Raw genomic sequence first — 25987 nt, 5'->3', positions numbered from 1 at the left:
TGCAGCAAAAGCAGTTCTAAGAGGGAAGTTCATAGTGATACATGTCCACATTAAGAAACAAAAAAGATAACAAATAAGCAACCTAATTTTTCCTTCAAGGGATGAGAAAAGAACAAACTAAGCCCAAATTTATTAGAAGAAAGGAAATAAGGAGCAAAGCAGAAATAACTGAAATAGAGACTAAAAAGACAATAGAAGAGATCAATAAAACTAAGAACTGTTTTTTTAAAGAGATAAAATTGACAAGTCTCTAGCTAGAGTCACAAAGGAAAAAAAAAAAAGGATGACTTAAAATTAGACAAGAAAGAAGAGGCATTATAACTGATACCACAGAAATACAAAGGGTCACAAGAGAATACTGTGACCAATTATATGCCAGTAAGTTGGACAAGCTAGAAGAAATGCATAAATTCCTAGAAACATACGACCTAACAAGAGTAAATCATAAGGAAATAGAACATCTGAATTGACCAATTCCTGATAAGAAGATTGAATCAGTAATCAAAAACCACCCATACAAACAAAATTCCAGGACCAGGTGACTCCAGTGACTAATGCTTTAAATGTCTGATAGAATTCACATCAATCATTCTCAAACTCTCCCAAAAAAATACAAGAGAGGGAAAAATGCTCTAACTCATTTTATGAAGGCAGCATTTCCTTGATACCAAAACCAGACAAAGTACAAGAAAATTATATGCCAATATCTCTGATTAATATAGATATAAAAATCCTAAACAAAATACTAGCAAACTGAATTTCAACAATACATTAAGAGGGTCATACACCATGATCAAGTGAGGTTTATTCCAGGGATGCAAGAATGGTTCAGTACCTTCAAATCAATGGGATACATCACATTAAAAAAGAGCATAAAAATAACATGATCATCTCAATAGCTGCAGAAAAAACAGACAAAATTTAACATCCATTCACGTTAAAAACTCTCAAAGTGTGTATAGAAGAAACATATCTCAACATAATAAAGGCATATATGACAAGCTCATAGCTAACATAATACTCAATGATGAAAAACTGAAAGCTTTTAAAGTTCAGGAACAAGACAAGGATGCCCGTTCTCACCACTTTTATTCATTATAGTACAGGAAGACCTAGCCAGAGCACATAGGCAAGAAATAAAAGGCATCCAAATCAGAAAGGATGTAAAACTGTCACTATTTGCACATACATGCATTTGTACACTGAAAATTTTAAGAAACTGATGAAAGATAATCCATGCTCATGGATTGGAAGAATATTGTTAAAATATCCATACCACCCAAAGCAATCTACAGATTCAATGCAATCCCTATCAAAATTCTTACAGTATTTTTCACAGAATTATTGCAGTAACTATTTTGCAATAAATACATCTACCAGATCATTGTGTTTTACACCTACAACTAGTAGAATGTTACACCAATTATATCTTAATTTAAAAAAATGAATGAATGGTTGAATGGATTAATGAAGAATAAGCAAATATTTCAATAATTCTGGGTAATTGTATCTTAAAATTGTATCTTACATTTTACTTGATGCTTTAAAGGATGACAGACAATCAAGCAGACTAGGATGAGATAACTGACTCTTGGAGTTAAAAGCAACATACAGAGTGCCTATTCTAAGCTTCTAAACTTTCAAGAAAAAATAAATATCAGAAAAATTGATTTATTTGAAGTATGGAATTCAGTCTTGGTAGAACAAGAATTGGCTCTAGTTCTTCTTGTTTCTCATACTATACAACACTGTCTCATAGTGATCTCTAAGGATCATCTCCGAGTACACAAGGGAAGATCTGATTTTTGGTAGTTTCTCCCCACCTCGCTTGAAGAGACCCTTGACAGCATTTATAAGGGAAATTTCCTAGCTCTGTCAAGTCATCTTTCCTTTAAATAAGGCTTACTTATTGACACCTCTGAATGATACCACAAAAACTCCCAGTAGAGTTGGGTAATTTCTACTGTTGGATCTGGGGCTCAGGGAGATCAGAAAACTGAGTAGGGTCTGTGTTGATCTCAGAACTGTTACAAACCCTCTTGAACTAAGCATTGTATCCATACATAACTGCATTAAAAAATCAGAAAGTAGAATGTGACACAGGGGGAGATTTCCTTTTTCCTTATATCTTTTTCTAGGGAGGGAAACTTTTTCAGGACCTTCCAGAAAACTTCTTTTTGTGCTACTTGCCATAACTTAGTTGTATGTCCACTAATACTTGTGGTGGGAAGGGCCTTCCCTCCAAGATCACATTGTCAGAGGATGGAACTTCTAGAATGGGAGAGTAAGGACCTCTAGAAATTCCCTCCTTAATGCAGGCAATGAGGCTACTGGCTCTATTATTTGTCATCAAAAACATCCCTAAATGACAGAGGTATAAGATGAGAGGTGGGGCTACTTATGAAGTCTCAAAGCTTGAGTGAGCAGAGCCTGTCAGGGTAGAAAAGGAAGAGGCATGTGGTGTTGGCCTCAGATTCAAAAACGACTTATTTTCCATTGAAGTTATTTCAACATAGACATGTTTAGAGTTGAAAAGAGATTTATTTTTCTTTACATTAATGTTCAATCATACCACCTAGAGTGTACAATGAAATGTTAATCTTTTGATCATCTTGAAAGTAGAACAAGATTTTGTACTATTTTTTAAGTGATAAAAGTTTCAATGTGGTGAATGTTAAAGCTTACCACAGTTTTGTTTTTTAATAACACTTCTTTGGCATTTCTTCATATTAAAATAGACTAGCAATCACAAAAATGAAAAGGCAGGGCCCTCTCTTGACCACAGAAAGGCCCAGGTCCTCTGATTGCAGTTGTCTCTTTATTGACAATCTCGGTGTCCCAAGAGAGAGGAATGTGCTAAAAATCAGGCAGCTCAAGGCAAAACATTCACGGAGATAGTCTAAGAGCTCTCAGTCACACAGCTGGGGAATTGTGCCTTCTTGGAACCCTGCTACTCAAAGTGTGTTCTGTGGACCAGCAGTATCAAACAACTCCTGGGGGTTTGTTAGAAATGCAGAATTTCAGGCCTCATTGTGAAAGTTTTCTAAATCAGACTCTACATTTTCATAAGATTCACAGGTGATTCAAATGCACATTAAAATTTGAGAAGCACTACCTTAGACAACTTTTAAACTTTTAACCCAATGACTTTTTTTCCAGAGGAGGAAGCAGTTTTGAAGAGGATAAGTGATTGGACAAGGACTTCGTGGTAGGAGAGTTAAGACGCAATCCCAGTCTGCTCTGGTCTCATCAATCTATTGTCGTGTTTTGTTATGAAAGTTCCTAGAATTGCAGGTACAAAGTGGAGAAATAACTAGCCCAGTGACCTGGAAAGGTGATGAATGGTACCATCAGTGAATTTGGATTTAAAATGTCCTTTTTAGGCAATTCATCTCTAAACTTGGCTTCAAATAAATAAGTAAATTTATTTACTTAAATAAATAAAAAAGTAAATTGTCAGTTGGCTCCATTGTTTCATTCATACATTCTTTACATAAGCATTTTTTTGTCTACTGTTTCAGGAATTAACCAAACTCTTACCAGTACTTCTTAGCAGTATTAGATGGGAATTTTCTTTTAAATGGTGCTTTATTACAGGGCTAAAAGCTAGAGCTTAAAAAACCTGAGTTTATCATGTAGTAGACCTAATTTTATTCATTAAGCTTAACTCCAACAGAAAATCCAAAATAACAGTAGCTTAAACAAGTAGAAATTTCTTTTCCTCTCACGTAGATGTTGGCAGTCCAGGGCTGAGCACTGGGGACAGGATGCCTTCTCATTACCCCACCATACTTAACCAACGTGGTCTCCGCATAAAATATAGTAAGAAGGAAGAAGTGGAATTATCTTCTTCCTTAAAGGACTCCTCCCAGAAGTGCATTCACACCTGCCACTTAATTTCACTGACCACAACTTAGTTACCTAGCTGACACCCAGCTCCCAAGGGAGCTTGGTAATCTAGGCTTTATTCCAAGTTGTCGTATGCCTACTATGACATGAGGTTTTTCCTTCTAACAAGATATGGTATTATGTGATAGTTCTTGATGAGCGTTGTTGATCAATAATGTGACTTCCTTCTTTTTTTAACTGTTCATGCAGCCTCTATACTAACAACAAGAAGACATGAGAAGGAAGTCCATGAACTTCTGCCACTGTGAGCCCTAGAGCTCTCCTTCATACAGAACTAACTCCCAGAAATGAATCCAGGTGTTCTAGCCCTCCTATGACTCCTCTTTTTGGATTTCCTTGCAATGCCTCTTTATCTTAAATCTGTGTCCTTCCATTTGTATCTAGAACTGATTAAGGCCGATTGTCAATTCACCAACACTTCCCAGATGTGTGTTAATAATACTTTATGTTCTGAGATCACAGTGTAGCTTTTCATACTCAGAAGTCTGGCTCTTTCAATCAAAAATCCCGTCTCCATATCTGTTGTATTTATAGCACATTTAAGGAACCCGTTTTGATGCACTGAAGCTGAGCACTGATACCTTTGTTCCTTTCTCAGACATCCTTGCTCTAAAGCCATGAGAGGGCTTCAGAACTGCAAGTGCACTAAAAGGGGTTGTGATGATGGAATACATTGGTTAAGATTTTAACATATTATTTGTCTCTCACAACAAAATAGGGAGTCTAGAGTTTCTTAAAGTTAACAGAGAACTTTGTGAGAACAGATTAGAACACACTGTGTTTAAATCCTAGCTCACCATTCCTTTCCCATGCATTACTAGCATAATTACGCCAATAGAGGATGAATAACACCTTCTTTTGGTCTGTGTTTTGTAGATTTTGGATCCCCCACTCCAAAGAAAAGGCGAGGGGTAATAGGTTTTTACCTTGGGTACAGGCTGCAGTAATTTTTTTTTTTTTTTTTTTCATTTGCCTCAGAGAAACTAACGACACTTTCTGGTGTAGTTTTCCAATATTCTCACACAAGCTGTGGGGAACCACCTCTATTAGTACACCTCTATTAGCCCCTTGTCCCCAATAAGGAAATAAGTATTTTTGGCTGGGAGGGGGTAAGAGTGGGAAAGATGGGGCAGGCTTAGGACCATTCCAATTAAAGATGTATACCTCCACTGGAAAGCTGGAAGCAGAGTAGGTAACATCTTGACATTGTTTCATATTCCTTCTGATACAAAGTAGGGGAATCTGGAACCATTTGGACAAGTTTTTCCCTTAGTTTCCTGTGATTTACACCCACTGCAGTTCAAAGAATTGAAATAAAACCTCACCCAGGAAAGGAAGCTTCTCTAATTTTGGCAGATCTGAAAACAGATAGCTACTAAACATTTAGATCAGGGAATTGGCATGATCAGAACAGTATTTTATGAAGATTCATTTCTCCTAGGTAAGAAGAAGCCAAAAGTGTTATTATTCCTATTAAAACATGAGATTTTAAATTGTATCTGTGTAAGTCATCTTTCATGGGTACTACAACTCAAATGCATTTAAAACACATCTTTCAAGCATTTATTGAGGTAATTTAAAGGATCCATCTCATGGGTGGAATTTCTCATTTCTTTAATGACATTGGTCTTCCTAATGGATTCTGGAGTATACCTGAGTAGATAACTTCTGATCCTACATTTTCAGTTGCCTGTTGGTGCTCTTGGCATCTTACCCTTGTCACGTATAAAACTAACCTTGTCATTTCTCATGGAGAGCAGCCTCTTGCCCTCTCAATGTCTGAGGTTCTTAGATAGCTCTATTCAAAGTCATCTTTGGCTCTGCTTTCTGTTTTCTAGCTGCCCGTGTCCAACAAGTCCATCTTGCTTCCAAGATGTGGAAGACATCTACCCCTGCCTGTCCATTCACTGTCCTAACACAGTTTTTGGTGATGTCAAATATGCTGTCACCTCTTTCCCTTTATAACTGATTGTGTTCATCACTGATAGACCTTCTTGTACAGCCTTGAAAATGTCATTCTTCTTTCAAAGCTTTTCGCTGGTTCCATGTTCCTTACAGAGTCTGTAAGAAAGGGATTGCTAGATCTATGTATCTGGATATATATGCAAGTTTTAACAGTAAATTTTTTTATAAAAGTAAAGGTGCATGTAAAATAGATTATAAAAGTATCAGAGGGCTCCTAATGAAGCCAAGAGGAATAACATAACAAGCACTTCCCAATTGGACTTCCATTGGGGGCCTCCACCCCTCCACAAATGCTTTAGGGAAAACCTGAGTCATGTCTAAGAACTGTATTTTGAAAAATACTTTTTTTTTCAATTTTATGATTTTCTTCTGGTTTCACATTCTATGATTAATGCATATAATCTCTAATATACAAGAATCTTTGTAATTCCTATACTTACAATGCATATACTATACTTAAATACAATGTCCGTAGTGCTGAACCTTCTAATGTGATGTAATCTCTCTTCATTGAACTCTGCAGACTAGTTAGAATTTATTAATCTCACGGCAGTTTTCACCTTCTATCTCGGGACAAACTGAAAAGTTTTTTGAAGCCAGGAACTCTACTAATTTATCTGGTAGAAAAGGACCTTCAAACTAGTAAGTGATTTATTTAACTGAACTGGATAGAATATAACCTTTGGGCATATCCCATAATTCATCAGAGATCAAGGAGGGCTCACCTTTCTCCACAATTTGGAAAACATTTTAATTAAATGACTATGAGGTGACTCCAGCAGAAGCAGATGGGCCCCTAAATAAAAATGAGACTTCCTTTGACCAAAATCATAATGATACAAAGTTAGAGTCTACAAAAGCACCTTCACTTCTGACACCAATTACAAGCTCAGGGGTCCCCAAGACCACATTGGGATTCAACAATTTGCCACAAAGACTCATAAATTCACTGAAAGATTTATACTTGCGGTTACGGTTTATTACAATGTAAGGGTACAGATTACATCAGCCAGAGGAAAAGACACATGGAGCAAAGTCCAGGAAAGTTCCAAGCACAAAGCTACCAATTGTCATCTTCCACTGGAGTCATTACCAGTCAGAGAAGGTCACCTGAGCCTCAGTATCCAGAGTTATTATTGGGACTCCATCACATAGGCATAGTTGACTGCCCAAGCGCCTGATCTAAGTTTCTAGCCCCTCTGGAAGTCAAGCTAATATTGTATGACCCAAAGTACACACTCTAAATCACATTGTTAGACTCTAAGATGAGGCTAGCCCCCAACTTGTATCACACTTTTAGATTATCTAGTGTGACCCAAGGCCTTCAAGACAAAGACTTTCCAAAGGTTTACAGATTATCTTCCAGAAGCCCAAGGCAAAGGTCTGGGTGAGGTTAAATTCTTTACTACACAAATGGTAACTGCGTAACTGGAAAACGTAAAGGGAAAAATTCTTCACCCAGAAGCAAGCACTTTCACAACTCAGATTCAACTATTTAGAATGGAAGGGGAACCATGTGAGTGTGAGCGTTCTGAGCTGCACCTTCTGGTTAGAAAATGCAAATGTGAAATAACACACCATCTCCTCCAAAGCGGCCATTTGGTTTCTTCCTTAGCGAATCTAAAACGTTCTCTCTGGTTTCTTCTTTTTTTAAAATAAACTTATTTATTTATTTATGTATTTATTTATTTATTTTTGGCTGTGTTGGGTCTTCATTTCTGTGTGTGGGCTTTCTCTAGTTGCAGCGAGTGGGAATTACTCTTCATTGCGGTGCGTGGGCTTCTCATTGTGGTGGCTTCTCTTGTTGCAGAGCTGGGGCTCTAGGTGAGCGGGCTTCAGTAGTTGTGGCTCACGGGCCCTAGAGCGCAGGCTCAGTAGTTGAGGCACACGGGCTTAGTTGCTCCACGGCACGTGGGATCTTCCCAGACCAGGGATCAAACCCGTGTCCCCTGCATTGGCAGGCGGATTCTTAACAACTGTGCCACCAGGGAAGTCCCTCTTTCTGGTTTCAATCCCAAGGATGTTGGGATGACAAAAGATTAGAGGGAACTTGGAATAGCTGATTCCAACCCAAATATGACTGTTGGGCTGCACCCTACAGGCCTATAAGCCTTGTAGTTGCCCAGCCTTGAGACCAAAGAAAGAGCCCAGAGACAGTGATGGGGACATCAATGGCTTATTGGACAGGGTATCTAACACACAGGGTCCTGGAGCAACACCCCACCATGTGAGGTGTGAGGCAGACAGCAGGCAGGACATACCAGCAGTCTTTGCTACTCAGGGGAGAAGGAGGCTACCATTTATAGGGGGAATTATGTCAGGTGGGCTCATTGCTTACCAGGGGCTAATTAAGCCTTATAATTAAGAGAATTGGACAGCCACGTGAGTGAAGCAGGGCCTGGTCAAGGAGGGCATGTACAGAGAGCAAGAGAACAGCCATCTTGAATGGCCTAACCATACAATGACGCTCACAGGATAATTCTTCCTTTCACAGCTAAAGAAGCATTTAAGACACGCTGCCTTGGCAGAAGTGTCATACTCAAAGACCAAAATAGTAAAGACATCAGGAGGTTTTGCAGGAAACAAATTTCCTCCCCTGGGTTACAACTCCAAGAGGCTCCCTCTCCTCCCTTTGGCTACTCACTGCACTACTGTGATGGGGGAAGGAGAGATAGGTTACTATCCTATGAAGAGAAGTAGTAAGCCCTGTCAGACTCCCCAAATCACACAGCTACAGCTTATTCAACCACCACCCTTCGGGGACTCAATTTCCCTGCCTACATCAGTGCTCCCCTTCCTCACCGGAGCCTCTCCCAATGCTTGAGTACTACTCCTCTTTTTAACAGGTGTTTTACCCCCCAAATTCTTATAAAGACCCAATTTCCCAAAGAAATAGGTATGATATTATTTTCAAATTCAATAATGACAATACATTGAATTCAAACATTAGAATTTTAAAAGCACAACTAGAGATTCTGGCGCAGTGACTTTAGTGCAATACCAGAGCATAGTTCTTTTTACAAAAGCCCTCCAAGCCATCTGATTGAGGCTTCTGGTTTACAACCCTAATTTATACTGCACACTAAAAAAATGAGTCAGGGTTAAGAGCTCTGCAAGATGAGAATATTTCCTCAGTTCCGCTTAGGCAACTTCATTTGAAATACTTGACCAAGATGTCTAGAGCTCTCCTCTGACAAGAGTAACTGCCGCTATACTATCTCACTGATTTTACACATATGAATAGCCAGTCATCTAGAGACCTAGGACTGGGGTGAGAACCACTGGGGTTAGAATGGCTAAAGTGTTAAACAAAACAGACAGTACCAGGATCAAGAGGTGGCCAGCATGTGGAGCATCTGAGACTCTCATACACCATTTGGAGGAGTATATATTGTTACAGTCACTTTAGAAAACTGGCAGGCTCTACATGCCTGCCCCATGATTCACACTAGTAACATATAGCAACAGGAACGTAAATATATGTTCATCAAAATGTATGCATAAGGATAATCAGAGCAACATGCTTCATAGCAGGTCCAGGTTGGAATCAGCAGAACTGATAAACTGTGAGGTAGTCATATGATGTGTCACAAGACAGCAATGAAGTAAGCCAAATACTGCTACATGTGACAACACAGATGAATGTGATTATGAACCAAAGAGGGGCCAGACACCAGAGTAAACAAACTATATGATTCCATCTATAACAAGTTCAAAAGCAGACAAGACTAATCTATGATGATAGAATGAGACTAGTGGTTACTCTGTTGGGGTGGGAGAGGCCATGCGGGGGAGGGCGTTCCTGAAGTGCTGGTCACGCTCTATTTCTTCATTCTTACTGTGGTTTCATGAGTGATTCACTGTGTAAAAGTTCACACTGCACAGGTGTGGTTTGTACCTTTTTCTGGTTGTATTTTATGTCTATCATTTTATTCAGTATTTCTTAAAAAGAGGAAGAGAGCACTAGTAAAAACTTCTGTACCTATTCAAGTGGGGTCATTCATGAGTGGCTACCCAGTAATACCTGGGAACTGTGCAGAACCAAATAGACCACAGGCAGTAGCTGATGGAAAACTTCCCATTTGGGATTTTCCCCAAGTTCCCAGCAAACCCTAGATCCTCAGTCTTCCCCATTCACATGTCTGATACTTGACCCCCCATTGCTCTAGGAAACAGGTGGGCCTCCTGAACTCAGCCCTCCTGAACCCTCTCGACACTAAGATCTCTTTGGAATGCCCCTAACACACTACTCCTAACCCAACTTTAACCTGCCAGCAATCTGGGTACAGAAACTTGTTCTCCTGTATGCACTCCCCTTTTTTGATCCCTCTAGTCTAGAAAAAAGTGAGGGTCAGGTCATAACTTCCTATCCTGAGTGATGAGGGTAAACAGTTGGTTGGATGGGATCAAGGGTCATCCTTGATGGACATAGGGACCCTTCACCCTCTGCTGCAGTAATGGAACACATGCTCCAGACACTGAAACGATGCGCACCTACCCAATGCACCAGCCTCTCCCAAATAAATGTATAAATGTATCTCAGCCTTTGCAGGGACCTCTAGTGACAGGAAACATCACTTCATGGAAAGAGTTTAAGTTATGCCCTGACAAGTGCCAATATGGATAGATACAACAATACCCAATAATAATATAGTGCTGCCTATATGCCAGGAAATGTTGAGACAGGCAGGCAAGCAGACAGTCTTGCTTAACTCTCCTGATGAATCCCATGAGATACATATTATTATTATTACCATCATCATCTTTTGCGTACGCAGAAACTGCAAGGAGAGGTCACAGACCTGGCCACAGAGAGCAAGTGAAAGGAATTAACACCACAGGGCAGTCTGACTTCAGATTCTGTATTTTTAACTGCTGCCTCACACAGTCTCCAAAAGGGGAGAGGAGCGGTGTACAGCTTTGTTTCTTCTCACTTTGGCACTTGCTGGTGCCCAGGCAGCCCTCAGAGATATGCCCCCACTTACCCACTCACCACCATTCCAGCCCTGAAGGACCCTCCTGACTTGGGGCCCATAGCTTTCCAAAGCAGGAGGGATGCTCTCCATCTCTATGCTAGCTAGGGACCAAATGTGCTTGCATCTCAAGATTAATACTCATTTCCAGGACACTTTACACAGACATTTTTCTCAAAACATAGCCAAAGCTGGACATTGGGGCTTAACTCTAGGTGCACCTCTTACCCTTGTTGGGGAGGAAGATATTCTCTACCCTTCTAGGTTCTTCTGGCTGGTCTGAGAACTAAATTGACATCCAAAAGATTAACAGGAAAAAAAAAAATCACATCAAAGTTTAATAACATGTATACATGGGAAAGACCCAGGAAAATTGAGTACATTGCCAAAAGGGCTGAAACGGTCACCTTAAATAGCATCTTCAGCTAAAGATAAAAGAGGATGTTTCCAGTAGTGGTTTGGGACTCCAAAGGGGTGGAAGGAAATTCACATGAAGATGGAAAAGCAGAGGACTGGTAAATAAATGTTTGCTGGACCAGAGAGCAACAATGGAACGCAGAGAGGAATTCTAACAGACTTTGCTAGGTTCCTAGGTCTACACGCCTAGTTTTTACTATGGTGATAGTTCCCTTCCTGGAACAGGTTCTCTGTCTACATTCTTTAGGCAGTTAGGGGGAAGGTCAAAGTTTCTACCTGAGTCTTTTGGGCCTGGATTGCTTTCAGCTCAAAATAACCGACATGCCAAAGAAACATTTTGGGGGTGGCAAATTTTGCTCCCCTACACAGTCTATCCATAACCAAAATTCTGCTATTGAAATCAGGGCACCATCTAGAATTTCCCTTTCCCTATATTTTCTCTCCAGGACCACTGTTCCCAGCATGGTACTGCTGTCCCAATCAAACATAATAATTGTGAACATCAAAAGGAGCCTTTAGACCCAGTCCCTTTTCTCTCAGAAGCCTCTCCTGGGACGCCTGGTTAAATTTGTGACTCGAAAATAGAAATGGAGAGAAGGGCACTTACATAGGCAGCAATGTCTACATTTTTAGATGCCAATGGAACTGGCGATAGGAAGCTGCCCGCCTGCACCGTCCAAACCCCTGACCCATGCCCAAATTAGTGTTTCCAGAGGGGCCACCATGCCCCCAAGCTGTGATGTACTTTGCTGAGCACCAAAGCTGTGAGATAGATAAATCCTTGAAGGCAAAACCACCAACTAGTGAGTACGTATGAAGTCAGTTCACAATGATTTCCTGAGCACCGTGTGATGGATGCTCTTTAGAAAACTTATGGAATAAAAAGAGAGAACGTGTAATTTTACTAAATGGCATACTGTATGTTATGATCTAATGGCCGGAAATACTTTGTTGGAGGAACACTATCTCCCCGTCTCCTTGTATTTCTGGATATAGTGACCTCCTTTAGAGGAGCACTTCTGGCCTCTCAGTGATTCTTTATGGTGTGACTAAGCTCATTTTATTGCAGAACTGTCAAGACTCAGCTAAACCTCCCCTATCTTTTACTGAAATCTGCCTTCTCTTTGGGGATCTTGGTCTACATTGGCCTGCAGTAAGCTTAGCATTAAAGATTCAGCTCCTGGAGCCAGGTCAGCAATTTTCCAACTCTTCCTGAGACCATATACATATGTTTCCTTCTGGGATACAGTATAAGCCAGCCCTCTGTCATCTGGGTGAGGCACATGTCCCAAAGAGATTTACCTCAATTAAAGATAAAATGTGACTCCTGGGTATAAATCCAAGAAACCAAAGCCAAAATACTAATTTGAAAAGGTACATGCACCTCAATGTTCATAACAGCAGTCCTTAAAATTGCCAAGATATGGAAGCAATTTGTGTCCATCAACAGATGAATAAAGAAGATGTGGTGTGTGTATACACACACACACACACACACACACACACACACACACAATGAAATACTACTCAGCCATGAAAAAGAGTGAAGTTTTGCCATTTGCAACAACATGGATGGACCTGAAAGGTTTAAGTGAAATAAATCAGACAGAAAGACAAATACCGTATGTTACCACATATATGTGGACTCTAAAAAATACAACTAGTGACTATAACAAAACAACAACAACAAAAAAAAACAGACTCACAGATGTAGAGAACAAACTAGTGGTTCCCAGCAAGGAGAGGGAAGAAGGGAGAAACAAGGTAGCAGCAGGGGATTAATTGGTACAAACTATTATGTATAAAATAAGCTACAAGGATATGTTGTACAAACACATGGGCTACAGCCAATATTTTATCATAACTATAAGTGGAGTATAACCTTTAAAAATCGTGAATCACCATATTGTACAGTATTATATGTTACAGGTGTACATCAACTATTCTTCAACTAAAAAAGGTAAAATGTATCTCCTGACTCCTTTCTTAGTTAGTTCTGAACCCCAATGGGAGAAAGTAAGATTGTTTCTCTGAGAACCCTTTCAAGCCCCAGTGATACTCCACTACCATAAAAGCTTCACCAGGTACAAGGACAGGAGATTTTTCTCTAGTAATTTTACTAGCATGGGATCAACTGTCCCTGAATCTCCTCCTGCTATTATTTCTCCTCCTGGTTTTTGCTGCTGATGCTTTGTTGCATTATTTTGCCACTCCGAGTTCCCTCTGGTTCCACTCAAAAGACCATAGCTCCTTCAATTAGCAGTGCTCAAAAATGGGCTGCCTCTCCAAGGCCGTCACTTAAATGAAATCTTTCCCAAATAGCTCTTCATTTTGATTGGAACAGGAAAATAAACACCAACAGATTATCACAGCTGTATCTGGCATAACCATCAGAAGAGGGATCCAGGATTGCTTTCATTTTTCCAGATTCCCAAAGATATCTGTCTTCTGCTTTCTATCGCCCAAGCCTGGCTTTCATCAGGTAGCTTACTTAGGAATGAGCCAACAATACATCCCCTTCTCATCCCTCCATCACTGAGGAGGCATTAAAAATTCAGCTGCCTCTTCTTAGTGAACAATTATCTCACTCATTGGCTTGATTCACTGATCTCTTAATGACAGCTTTCCTGCTGTTTCCTTTGAATGTTTAAAATATGAAACAATCCTGTCTTGTCAAGCTGAAAACTGTGGCTGAGTTTTTTGTCGCTGTTTCCAATAAATAATTTCAAGGGGTTTCAAATTATCCATCATCTGACAGCTCTCAGGAAGATTCTCTCATCTCCTTCAGGCATAAAAAGCCATTTCTAACCATCGTGCTGTCCCACTGATTACCCTCAATGATTTTCAAAATCGGTTCCATTCTTCTCAAAGAACCTCCCTCCGCATCAATATTAAAGGGCGCTTTGAATGAACCCATACTCAGGAGGAAGGACTGTATGTGACTGTTCTCCCCTGGCCAGGATGAATTAGTAAATAAACTATAAAGATTAGAATGGTATACTGATCATATTTATTCAGCACTTAATGAGAAGATGCACACATTAGAAAGAGAAGATCTAGGATGGGGAGACCAGTGTAATTTCTGATGGGAGGCAGCAGAAGTACTATCTTCAGAAAAGGAAGTAAAGTAACTGAAAGACATTCTGACTGGAAGAAAGTCAGAGGTTTGTGCTCTAACCTGTCACTGTAGCTTTCTTGCTCCTTACTTCCCCAGGGAAGGGTGGAAAGGACAACTCACAGAAGGGAGCTAGAAAGGAATGCAGTCTGCAGTGCATTCATAGCCAGTGGAGAAAGAATGCAACAGCAGGGCTTCCCTGGTGGCGCAGTGGTTGAGAGTCTGCCTGCTAATGCAGGGGACACGGGTTCGAGCCCTGGTCTGGGAGGATCCCACATGCCGCGGAGCGGCTGGGCCCGTGAGCCACAATTACCGAGCCTGCGCGTCTGGAGCCTGTGCTCCGCAACAAGAGAGGCCGCGATAGTGAGAGGCCCGCACACCGCGATGAAGAGTGGTCCCCACTTGCCGCAACTAGAGAAAGCCCTCGCACAGAAACAAAGACCCAACACAGCCATAAATAAATAAAGAAAGAAAGAACTGATTGAAGGACTTTATTAAAAAAAAAAAAAAAAAAAAGAATGCAACAGCAGATAGAACCCTTTCCCTGCCATAGAGTCTAAAAGAATCAAGAAATGAGCTTTACTCATGGAAGTTACAGAACTGGAAAATGCACTCTTTCATTGTCTTCATGGCCAGAGGACCTCAACCAAAAGCCCAGAAGCTAAAAGCTGAAAAAGGGTGGAGGAAGATAGCTGAGGACAATCTCTAACCCCAGGAATTAGTTCTGACTCCAGAATAAGGATTCTGAATGTTTTGAAAAACAGTTTATTATCAAGTTGAAAAGTAAGATCAAGGTTGGATTAAACTTTCATGGTTCAAATTAGCAAGAAAAGATAATACCTCTGTGTATATTTCTTTGAAACTGGTGCTCTTACTGATATTGAAAGTTTTATTTTTTTAAATATTTCTGTGCTTAACTTTATTTAAAAGTTGTGTTTTTTTAAAGGAAAGCCATGCTTTTAGACAAACAAATCAATCTATGAGCTAAGCTCTGGGGTTCTAAGTAAAAATAAAAAGTGTTTCCTGGACCCTAAATGCTTACAAGCTAATTGCAGGATTACTTATATCACCTGCCCTAATGAATGCAGTAGGGAAACTAATGAGATTCTTTCACTTTGCATATTACCACCACCTCTAAAAGAGAATTAAAAATAAGAGGGCCCTCTTCTAGTATTCTTCGTCTCACCATCCAGCTAGTTACACAAACCAGAGCCCTAATGGTCATCAACCCCTCACCCCCTAGATCTAATCTCTCACCGTGTCTGTGGATGTGACATCCTCACAGTATTTTTAAGCCTGTCTGTCTGTCTGGAGTAGCCACCAACACCACCACCCCAGCTCTCTAATCTAGATCACTGTCTGGGTGACTAGAATAGCTTCAAACTGCTCTGCCCACATGCACTCTGGCACCCCTCTAATCTGCCCTACAGACTGGAGCCAGAGCAATCTGTCCAAAATACCAATCTGATGATGTCACCCTTCCTCAAGTCTCACCATAGGTGGAGAATCTCCCCTCCCCTTCATCACACAAGCCCTTGAAGGGCCATGCTCCCTGCCACAGGACTTTAAAATAAAGATGCCGGTCCTTCTGCCCTCACCCATTTCTCTTCATCTTGCTAACTCTTCCTCATCCTTCAGAGGCTAATCAAATATTACATTCCGCTTTTTTTTTTTTTTTTTTAACCTCTGCTTCACAATGGGTAAAATTTTACATTCATTTATGTGATTGTTTAACAACTTTCTCTCTGACCAGACTAGCATAGTGCTCGATGTATAGTAAGCATTAAGATAATTGTTGGATGGATTAGTAAGTCAATAAGAAATTAAGATGGGACTGCAAAATGAGATTCACAAAAAAAAGTGGTCAAAGACAGATTTACAGAAACAGCCTTTTGATTTGGGTCTTCAGAGGAGAATAGTAGTCTATTAGGAGAAGAAATAATGTAGATTCCTTGGGATTGAAGGAGTGGATATGGCTGTATTGTGGTGGTAAAGAAGACAGGGCTCTAGTAAGTTACCCAGTCCCATTCAGACTTAGCAGCTTTGCTCTTTGAAAAACCTACTTAACCTTTCTGTTCCAGTTTACTCATTTTTAAGAGGTGGATGACAAGAGTTCCTACCTCATGGTATGGAATGAGGTGTGGTATGTTAATACTTGGCACTATAACTGCCATATAGTAAATGCTCTTTAAATGATAGCTCATGTTATTATTTTTATACTTATCCACAGGTCATTAAAATTAAAGTTAAAGTCAACAAGTATACATATATCAAGATGCCATGTGCTGGTACTGAGTCAGGCAATGGAATGGTGATGAAAGATACATTTACAGAAATACCCTTCAATGAGCTCACTCATCTTCTATTGAAGGTGGTCACTGTTTGGTGGAAACTAAGGGGGGAAACAGGACAAACATTGAAGGACAAGCTTCTTAATGGACCAATAAAATGACAACAACAAATACCCACCAGGTACTAACTAGTACCTGCATCCCAGCTTAACCACGGACAGTATTTCTGTAAAGTCTCCGACATGACCCCACTTTTTCCAACTTGCAAGCAATTTGGGGAGCAAGTCTGGTCCTTTGGGTACTGTCACCCTTGTGGAGACAGTGCTCGTGTTCAGAGTCTAGTCATTGCCCCAGGCCAGGTATGTCTTCCCACCATTTAACAGGTCAGTATCATTTCATGTTTTATGTTCTATTTGGTAATACAGATGGAGATATTAAAGTTCCAAAGGTTAAGTCAATTTGTCCACGGACACAAAGCCACTCAAGATTTGAATAAAGGTTGTATAACTTGAGGTTGCAGGACAGTGTTCAGTGCACCCTGGGTAACTTTCTTTACACAGAGGTTATGGGAACCTTAAAAGGACAATTACCTAAGGATGATCTAAGCAGGGATGGAGAGATGGAGTTCTGGCATGTTTTCTGAAATATTTATAAGCTTCGAAATGAAGAGTTTTACTAACATGGATAAGTGGATGACGTCAATGTCTTTAAGTAGCTGTTATCTGTGAGAATCTACAGAATACATTTAGTCACAGAATTTGGCAATTAAAAGGACCTTGGCGGTCACGTGGTTTTACCCCCCCATACCACATAGAAGCTTCTTTTTGCAGTAATTGTCAGAGAGTTTAGGAGGATACAGCTTTTCCAAAAACCCTACAGTCTCACAAGGGGAAGGCATCCTAGAAATCATCTAATCCAACCCCGCAATTTACATGTAAGAAATGTAAAGCCCAAAGTGTCCAGGTGACACATTCAGGGCCATCGACCACTTATCTCCAGAGGTAGACCCAGAAAGCAGACCATTTGGATTCCAACTATACTGCCTCAATTTAAGATCTTAAAAAATAAGGTAAAAAACAAACCAAAAATTTTATTTACAGATGATTCTTTTATTATTAGGAAAATGCTGTTTGGGAGTAGGAGGTTGTAAGAAAAAAATATGGAATTCCATCTTTAAAATGCATTCAAACATTTTGGTAACCATATGTCCGGTTCCTAGGAAAACATTTCTGGCTTTTGACAGGTTCAGACACATGCAAATTATAGGAAGAGTCTAACTGAAGCCCTGAAGAGTATTAACAGCACTATCCTAATTGTAGACAAAACTGTGACTAGGTTTCCCAGTCAGGCTGTATAAGTGCCAAATAGGGAACATTCCTAGCCTTTGTGGCGGGGTAGAGCCAAGTATCAGGGATAAAATGTAAGAACATGTCCATGGTAAAGATACATTATCTCACATCCTCACAAGGCTATCATTCTGTCCATTCACCAGTTTTAGAAGTTGAGGCTGAGAAAGTTACTCCAACTTGCCCTAAATCCCAAAAAAGTGGCAGAGCCTGCATGTTCGCAGAGATTAGTAGTTAGTCTATAACTTAGTGGGCTAGAGTCCAGCCTCTTATGAAGCCTTTTAAAGTAGGATACACTTGGGAGAAAAGGAAACAGAGACCTACATCCTGAATTTCAAAATATACCACCCACCTCCTCTCTATCCAGGGGTTCACTGAACATGGAGTTCTGTCTGCAAGTGGTCATATTTCTTCCCTGTTACTGCATGCATTCGGCCAGCACTCTCCTCAGTGCTGTCTGGGCAGAAATCTCTGCAGTATCTCTTAAACAACCAGGAGTTGTAATATGTTCAGTTAATAGGTGGCAAGGGACATGTCAGATTGAGCTTTCTAATTTATAATTTCAATCAAAGTTAAGTGACTCGCTGCTGACCATAGACAGGATGAATTCCAAATTGCCTTGTGATATGCTTAGGCTGACATTCAAAATCTCCCACATCCTGGCTTGAATTTCCTGTTCCATGTTCTGCCCAGCCATTACATTTTCCAAGGCTTCTACTCAAGCTAAATTGGCCTTAATCTGTCTTCCAAGCGTATCTTACACTACTCCACATCCACATTTTTGCTGAGACCGTTTTTCCACATCCTCAGATGTCTCTCTTTCTCATCATTTATCCAGAGTCTACCCTCCAAGATCCAATTCTAATTCTTATTTCTTTCATTTATTCGATAAATAGTTGCTACTTTTGTGTCAAGCCCTATATTATGCATTAAGTGTAGCTAGGTATACAGTGGTGCTTTAAGCCCACATCCTAGCTGAGGGTTGGGGAAGGAGAAGGAAGAAACAAGAAAAGTTAATATGCAATATCCAGATATGAAAATTGCTATGAAGGGTATAACTTACAATACAAAACAATTGCTTTCAGTGGAGTGGCTGTTGCCTACAGTGATGGTCAGAGACCTCTCTGAAGAGTAGCCATTTGAGATGAGACTTAAGATATGAGAAAGAACCAGGTGTCCCAAGAGCATCCTGGTCAGGATAACAGGGTGTGCAAAACTTTGGATTGTGAAGGACCTGGAACCAGGATAAGAGTGGCAGGAAGTGAGGTAGGAAATCTCACAAGCTTTCCAGTCGGCAAAAGTCTACCTTTCTTCTGAATTTCTCTTACCATCTGTATCATCAAATTCTTTAGCATAAACTGTCTATAATTATCATTTGTTTTTAATCTTATCTCCTTCCTTACATAGAAGTTCCGTGAGAGCCTGTATCCTAGTACTCATCAGCAATAAAAGCTCCAAAATGTACTCAACAAATAATTGAGTGGAAGATTCTAGTTCCTTAGGGGCAAGGCTTTCTATGGTCCGATGTCAGAAGACAGAGTCGAGCACGTGATAGATACAAAAAGTTCTGCTGATCGATTGGTTCATTTCCCCCTTTTGCTCTGGGAAAACTGATCTGTTTGCAGTTATTTTAACCCTGATGGGAAGACTCTGCCTTCTAACCCTTGCTCCCTTTTGTACTGTCACAACCCTCTGAAGTCTTCACTGGCAACCACATCTCAGCCAATTTCTCCCTGCTCTAGTCACCTGGCCTCTGACTTGAAGCTGAGCCCATGTCAGTCAAAAAATGTTTAACAATTCTAAATCATGTATACATATAGTTGTTTTAATACATTTACTTAGAAAACATTCAAAATTAAATTGAAAGAATTACAATATTTAACATGAATATTATAAAAAATCAAGCCATTTTACTCCAAGGAGAAAGCAACATGATTGAATAGGCTTTGTTATATTTTTAAGATCTCAGTTAAATACTTTGTAATACAGTGACTTAAAAGTCTAGGTCTAAGTCCAGTTTATTTCAATACCGAGTTCAATGGCTCCATAGCTGAAAGTGACATAACCTCAAGATTATGTAAGTTTAGTTGGAAGAACTACACCATTGGCTGCATTTAGTAAATATTCTTCTTTTTCCCCCGCCCCCATGCTGCCCACCAACTATTTAGTTAATAGATTTCTATTTCTTCCAATGTCAATCAGTTGCTCTTACAACCCAATTGTTAAGTTTTACTTTTTTTCTATATTTAGATAAATGTATTAAAGATACTCTGAAACACTCAACTGGGTCATGTATTAGAAAATTGTTTCTATGCTTAGGAATATAGATATGTTTAATTATGACATAATTTATAGGAAAAAATCATAACAATAAACACTTTGAAACAGGTTTTTTTTTAAAAACTCCTTCATCCACGAATTGGTGATGTTAGTGGTGATGATTTTTTTGGTCTTTGTATATCTTTTGGGGGTTACTTTCTTATTCATTGTTTAAAAAAAAAAAACCTTACCAACAGTAAAGTTTTTCACTTTAATTTTATCTGCTTAGTAACACACCATTCAATACTATGAAAACAGCATTTGTCACCACAGAAAGTGCCAACTGATCTAGAACATGTCCAAGAATATATACACATACATAGTGTTTATCAGTGGGGTAAGCCTGAGTACTTTGCCGTAAGGTAGTTCATGAATCACTGTGTGATACAAAAGATTTTCATGGTAAGCACACGTATTAACATAGTATTACAAAATTTTTAAAGGACTTGCTATTTAAAACTAACTATATGGATGACATCCTACAACTTTGTGCACCTCAGGCTTCAATCATTTTACTGAAATGTTCTGCCTATAAGTTGTGCAGTTAATAGATTTTATGTGTGGATGTCCTCTGGACCTAGAACTTAACCCATTTTTATTCCACTCAAAGCAGGTATTCTATCAGTGGACACACTTGGTTTTCTGATAAAATACTACTTAACATTAAACATATTCTTACTGTGGAGAATATGTCTCCTCTAGCATAACCTTTCTTTTTTGAATCACAGATTTGTCCTTCATTTATTTCAATATTTAAACCTAATTTAGCAAATGCCATGAACACAAACTTGCTGAAAGCATATGCACTTCTCTTCAACTACACAGCAAACCTCCCATAGTCTATATTTAAAATTTTGTCTCTTCAAACCATCAGCAATGTTTTCTAATGTACCATCCAAGTATTCAGTGATAAGTGAATTTAGTTTGTGATTTTTTAAAAATTCAATCAGACATTCTTGCCATAACAAAAAGAATGAGTATTTCCCCATTGACATGTGGCTTTTTGCCTTTTTAATTCAGTAAGTAGTTTCAAATGGGGTTCCCCATGTGTGTGCTTCAGGTTGGTAAAATTTTGTAACATACCAAGTGGCATATATGACTTTAAAGTTTGCTGAACAAAATTATAGAAGTGTGCCTTTTGTTTTCTGGGTATTTACTTTTCAAAGGACATGTTAGCTGTTACAGCTACATACTCTAATTAACCAACATCTCCTTTCTCTTGTTGCTTCTAAGATCGTCATTGTTTTTGACGTTCTGCAGTTTCCCTGTGGTATGTTCAGATTAATGTCTTTCATTAATTCTGGAACGTAACTGGCATACTGCCTCCCCCTCATTTTCTCCTTTTGGAATACTTATTAATAAACCTTAGACCTTCTTTTATCCATGCCTCTTAATCTTTCATACTGTTATCTTCTTACCTTCCTATGAGATATAATATGTAAATTCTTCAGGTATTTCTTTCAGTTCACCAAACCCTCTTATCTGTATTTTATTCAATGGATGAATTTAAAAACAGATAAATTTCAATGATAATATTTTTCATTTCTAAAATCTAATCTGGTTCTTTTTTAAATCATTTTTTTTCAACAATGTAGCATCCTGTCCTTCATGTTTTTGATACCCTATTTTATGTCTATTAACTTTCAGCAAGTTTAATAGTCTCTCTGATAAATGAAGTATTTTATTGGGGGAGGGGATGAAGCAGAGTCACATCTAACTGTTGCTTTTACTGACTGTAGCTCATGAAAAGCCATTTCCTTATGTGGCTCCTAATTCTGAATTGTGAGCTCATATTCAGTGAGGATTTGTCTGTGGGAATATTATGAAGCCTAGATTGAGGTTTCCTCCCTCCAAAGAGGTTTTGTACTTTCTCTGCCAGTTACTCAGGAGGCTTTCCAGCAAGGGACTTTTTAATATTAATATCTTTGTTAAAACATACATTTGAGATTTCCTAGATCACATAGGATATATAAATTTGAAACTCAAACCTGAATGATAGCATTTCTATATCCAAAAACTCTTAAGGGACATATACTTTTACCAAGATCCTAGAAATATAGACAAAATTACTTGACATCTCCCTTGGGCAGAGAATTTTTCCTAGTCTGCTACCATTTTGTAATAAAAACAACCAGTACTCCTTGGAGAAAAGGCCAGTTCCAGGGCCGGGGCAAGGTAGGTGTAAGATGAGCCTGGAATATCTTACTGTACAAGAAAGAAAGTGCTCAAAAAATAATGGGGATATATAAAAAAGATATAACAGCCAGTTTTAAGGGTTATACTGGCCAAATAGGGGACCATTTGAGCTTCAAAATGATACTAATTGGCTATAATCCAAAAAATAGAAACCCATGAGTTCATATTGTTGTAATAAGAGAAGTAATTTTTTCTTATAGAATGTCAATTAATAAGCATAAGAGGAATTATTCAGTTAGAAAATCGTCAATCAATGCTAAAACAAGTTGGTAAAATTTTGAGGACCAGGGTATTTACTTAGTCTCAAATTATTTCTCCAAAAATTACTACTTAGATACAAAGGGAAAATAGTAACTGTATAGTGGATAAACTAGACAGACACCATCTTAACCAAGGGTCAAATTTAACATCACCAGTAATAGGACAAACCAACATCAAATGCCTCTGGATATGGTGTACAGAAACGGTCATATTATCATTTCCATGGTACTCCTACCCAAAATGCATACCTGAATCTAATCAGGAGGAAACAGACAAATCCAAATTGAGGTACATTCTACTAAGTAACTGGCCTGTACTCATGAAAAATGTTAAGGTCAAGAAAAACCAAGTAAGCCTGAAAAACTGTTTCAGATTACAGGAAACCAAAGAGATATGACAATTAAATGTAATGTATGATCCTGGATTGGATCCTGGAGCAATGAATATCAATTACATCAATGTTCAGTGTTCACAATTTTGATCATTGTAATGTGGTTATCTAAGAGAATTTCCTTGTTCTTCCACGATACATAGTAACATGTTTAGGGATAATAGGACACAATGTCTCCAACTTTTTTCAGATGGGTCAGAAAAAAATGCACACACAGAACACACACACACACACACATAGAACATTAAAGCAAATTGAGAAAAATGTAAACAATTTGTGAATCTGGGTAAAGGGTATACCGGAAGTCCTTGTGCCGTTCCTGTAAATTTTCTTTCAGTTTGAATATCAAAATATAAATTTACCGAAAAAAGGACTCAAAAACTAAATAATCTCTTAATCCATTTTTCCAAGTGTATGTCAAATGTAATATATTTCAATATACTAAAAGCAAAAAAATGAGTAAGGACATCCCTCCATCCCTCTGAGTTCCTCCCTTACACTCTTGTGACACACATCTGCCACCCTGTTGAATGAGGACCCCAGTTTCAACCTCTGTGTTAACATCCATGAAACTCAATTTCTTATTTTGAGTTAAAATCTAAGTAGAAGTCGATATTTTCTTCCTATACCCCAATATTGTTTCATACAAGCTCAACACAAAATCCACTTTAGTCCCCACTACTCTAAAATCATACAGTAATAATTATATAGAACTCAAATTACTCACAAAGTGTTGGGCACCATTCCAAATGATTTACATATAATTCCTTAAATGACACTTCTACGAGGGAGGTAACAGTATGACTCCAATGGAAAACTGAGGCACAGAGATATGAAGTAACTTACTCTGATTCATGACCTAGTAAGTACTAGAAACAGAAGCTGAACACAGGCAGCTCTGCTCTGGAGCCAACACTTTCAGCCACCATAATACCTTGTTTCTTCAAATAGTCTCTTCTGTATAGCAGTGCAGATACTTGTGCCATTTACCTTTGTATCCTTAGCTCTTAGCATACTACGTGACACCAAGTAGGTCTCAACAGATATTTGTTTAGCTGAACTGACCACCACTCATTTAATGTTCTCTTACATTGTTATTTACAATGATAGATGATACATACCGCTACATATATAAATCTCATCCCCCCAACTGGGTCCCAGTTTCCTCCAATGAGGGTCCTGAACTAGATAAATATTTCTGAGATTACTTCTAGAAAACAACCTTCAGTTCAGACCTTCGCATCCATCTTTGGTCAATGAGTCCTTATTGCCTGTGGACTATTGCCCTGATAGAGCTCCTCAGTTTCCCTCCGCCTTGGCCCTCTAGATCATGGCTTTCTCCCCATCAGCAGTCTGACAAGCCTATTAAAGCACACATATTATTTGTAAAATTGTTTTTATAATGTTAAATATATATATATATATGTGTGTGTGTACAAAGCATGTCGCCAAAGGGATAGTTCATGCTGTTATGTTTACTTTTAATATTTGAAAGTCCTGATTTGATTTCAAATATATATCATTGAGGGACACTGCAGTCATTTCTCCTTAATACTAAATATTATTTCAAAATCTGGCAGCTAAAAAAATAGATTATTTTCTAGGCAAGAACCCGTTTATTATCCTTAATGTACAGATGTGCTAAGAAGATCTATTCTAATAAACAAGTACTGAGTATTTATTTATGGTAGTGATGATGATCATCAATATGGATGTGGAAAGCAATCAATGTCCTCATCAAGTAAAATTTGAGAAATTTAGCATTTAAGTCCAAGGCAAAAAAAAAAAAAAAAAAAAAATCACATGGAAATAAACAAAGAGCCTCCATCCTTCTCATACAACTTCTAGGGTTTTTGCCTTGTTTTTCCAGTATGTACACATTTTTAAACTAGAAAAGCTAAAATGTAAAAATTACATTATTGAGAATCATATTTGGTCAGGGAAAAACACTAATTCTTTTATTTTAGAAGATTTTGCTGTTGTGGTGCATTTTCTAAAGCACATTGCCTCTGGAGATGCTTAAAATGAAACAAAATAAACAAATGCTAGTCATCCTGTCCAAAGTAGAAGAGCTAAGTCCTGCCCTGAGGAATTGTACAATTAAACATAACAAACTGGAAATCTCCTCACCCATATGCAATTCTTTCATAAATGATTTAAGGTCAAAGTGTCACTTCCAGAACTAGGGCCCAGGGAAGTAGGCAGTCCCTACCAGAAGAGGGTACATTCAAAGAAATGTCTAGATCTGGTTAAAGACTGACAAAAAGTAGATTTTGTACTAAAGATTAAAATTTGAGATACATGAACAAAAAAGACAGATTTACTCCAAGGCCTGGAAATCCATCTGAAAAAAGCAGCAGGAATAACGGATTTGCAGAATGACTCTACAAAGCCCATGATGGATGTGTCCACCCAAGCAGCAAAGGGAGGAGAGGACATGCACCCAGAGGGCCAAGCTGCAGGCAGGTCTGAGGGTAGCATGAGGAAGAGTCAACAGCAGATACTGGTGACCTGTTCCTAGAGTCTGATCCAGAGGCAGGAGGTGCTATCCTGGGGGAACAGACTCCTAAGGCAGGGAAGCCTTTGCTGGGAATAAGGTATGACCCTGGTCCTAAAGAACTAGGGAAAGATGGGAGGCTGTCACAGAGGAGAGAGGCCGGAGCCCCATTCCCATGGAACCACAATGTCACTAGCACAGCATGATGAGTGGCAAGGCAGGGCCAAGACAGTTCCTGGGCCTTTCAACCTCAGCCATTCGCAGACAGGACTGGGGTGGGACTGACTTACTGGCTGAAGTGACCTCA

The sequence above is a fragment of the Balaenoptera musculus genome, chromosome 14 (assembly GCF_009873245.2).
Source record: "Balaenoptera musculus isolate JJ_BM4_2016_0621 chromosome 14, mBalMus1.pri.v3, whole genome shotgun sequence".
NCBI lineage: Eukaryota > Metazoa > Chordata > Mammalia > Artiodactyla > Balaenopteridae > Balaenoptera > Balaenoptera musculus.
Note: the sequence above shows the minus strand (reverse complement) of the source record.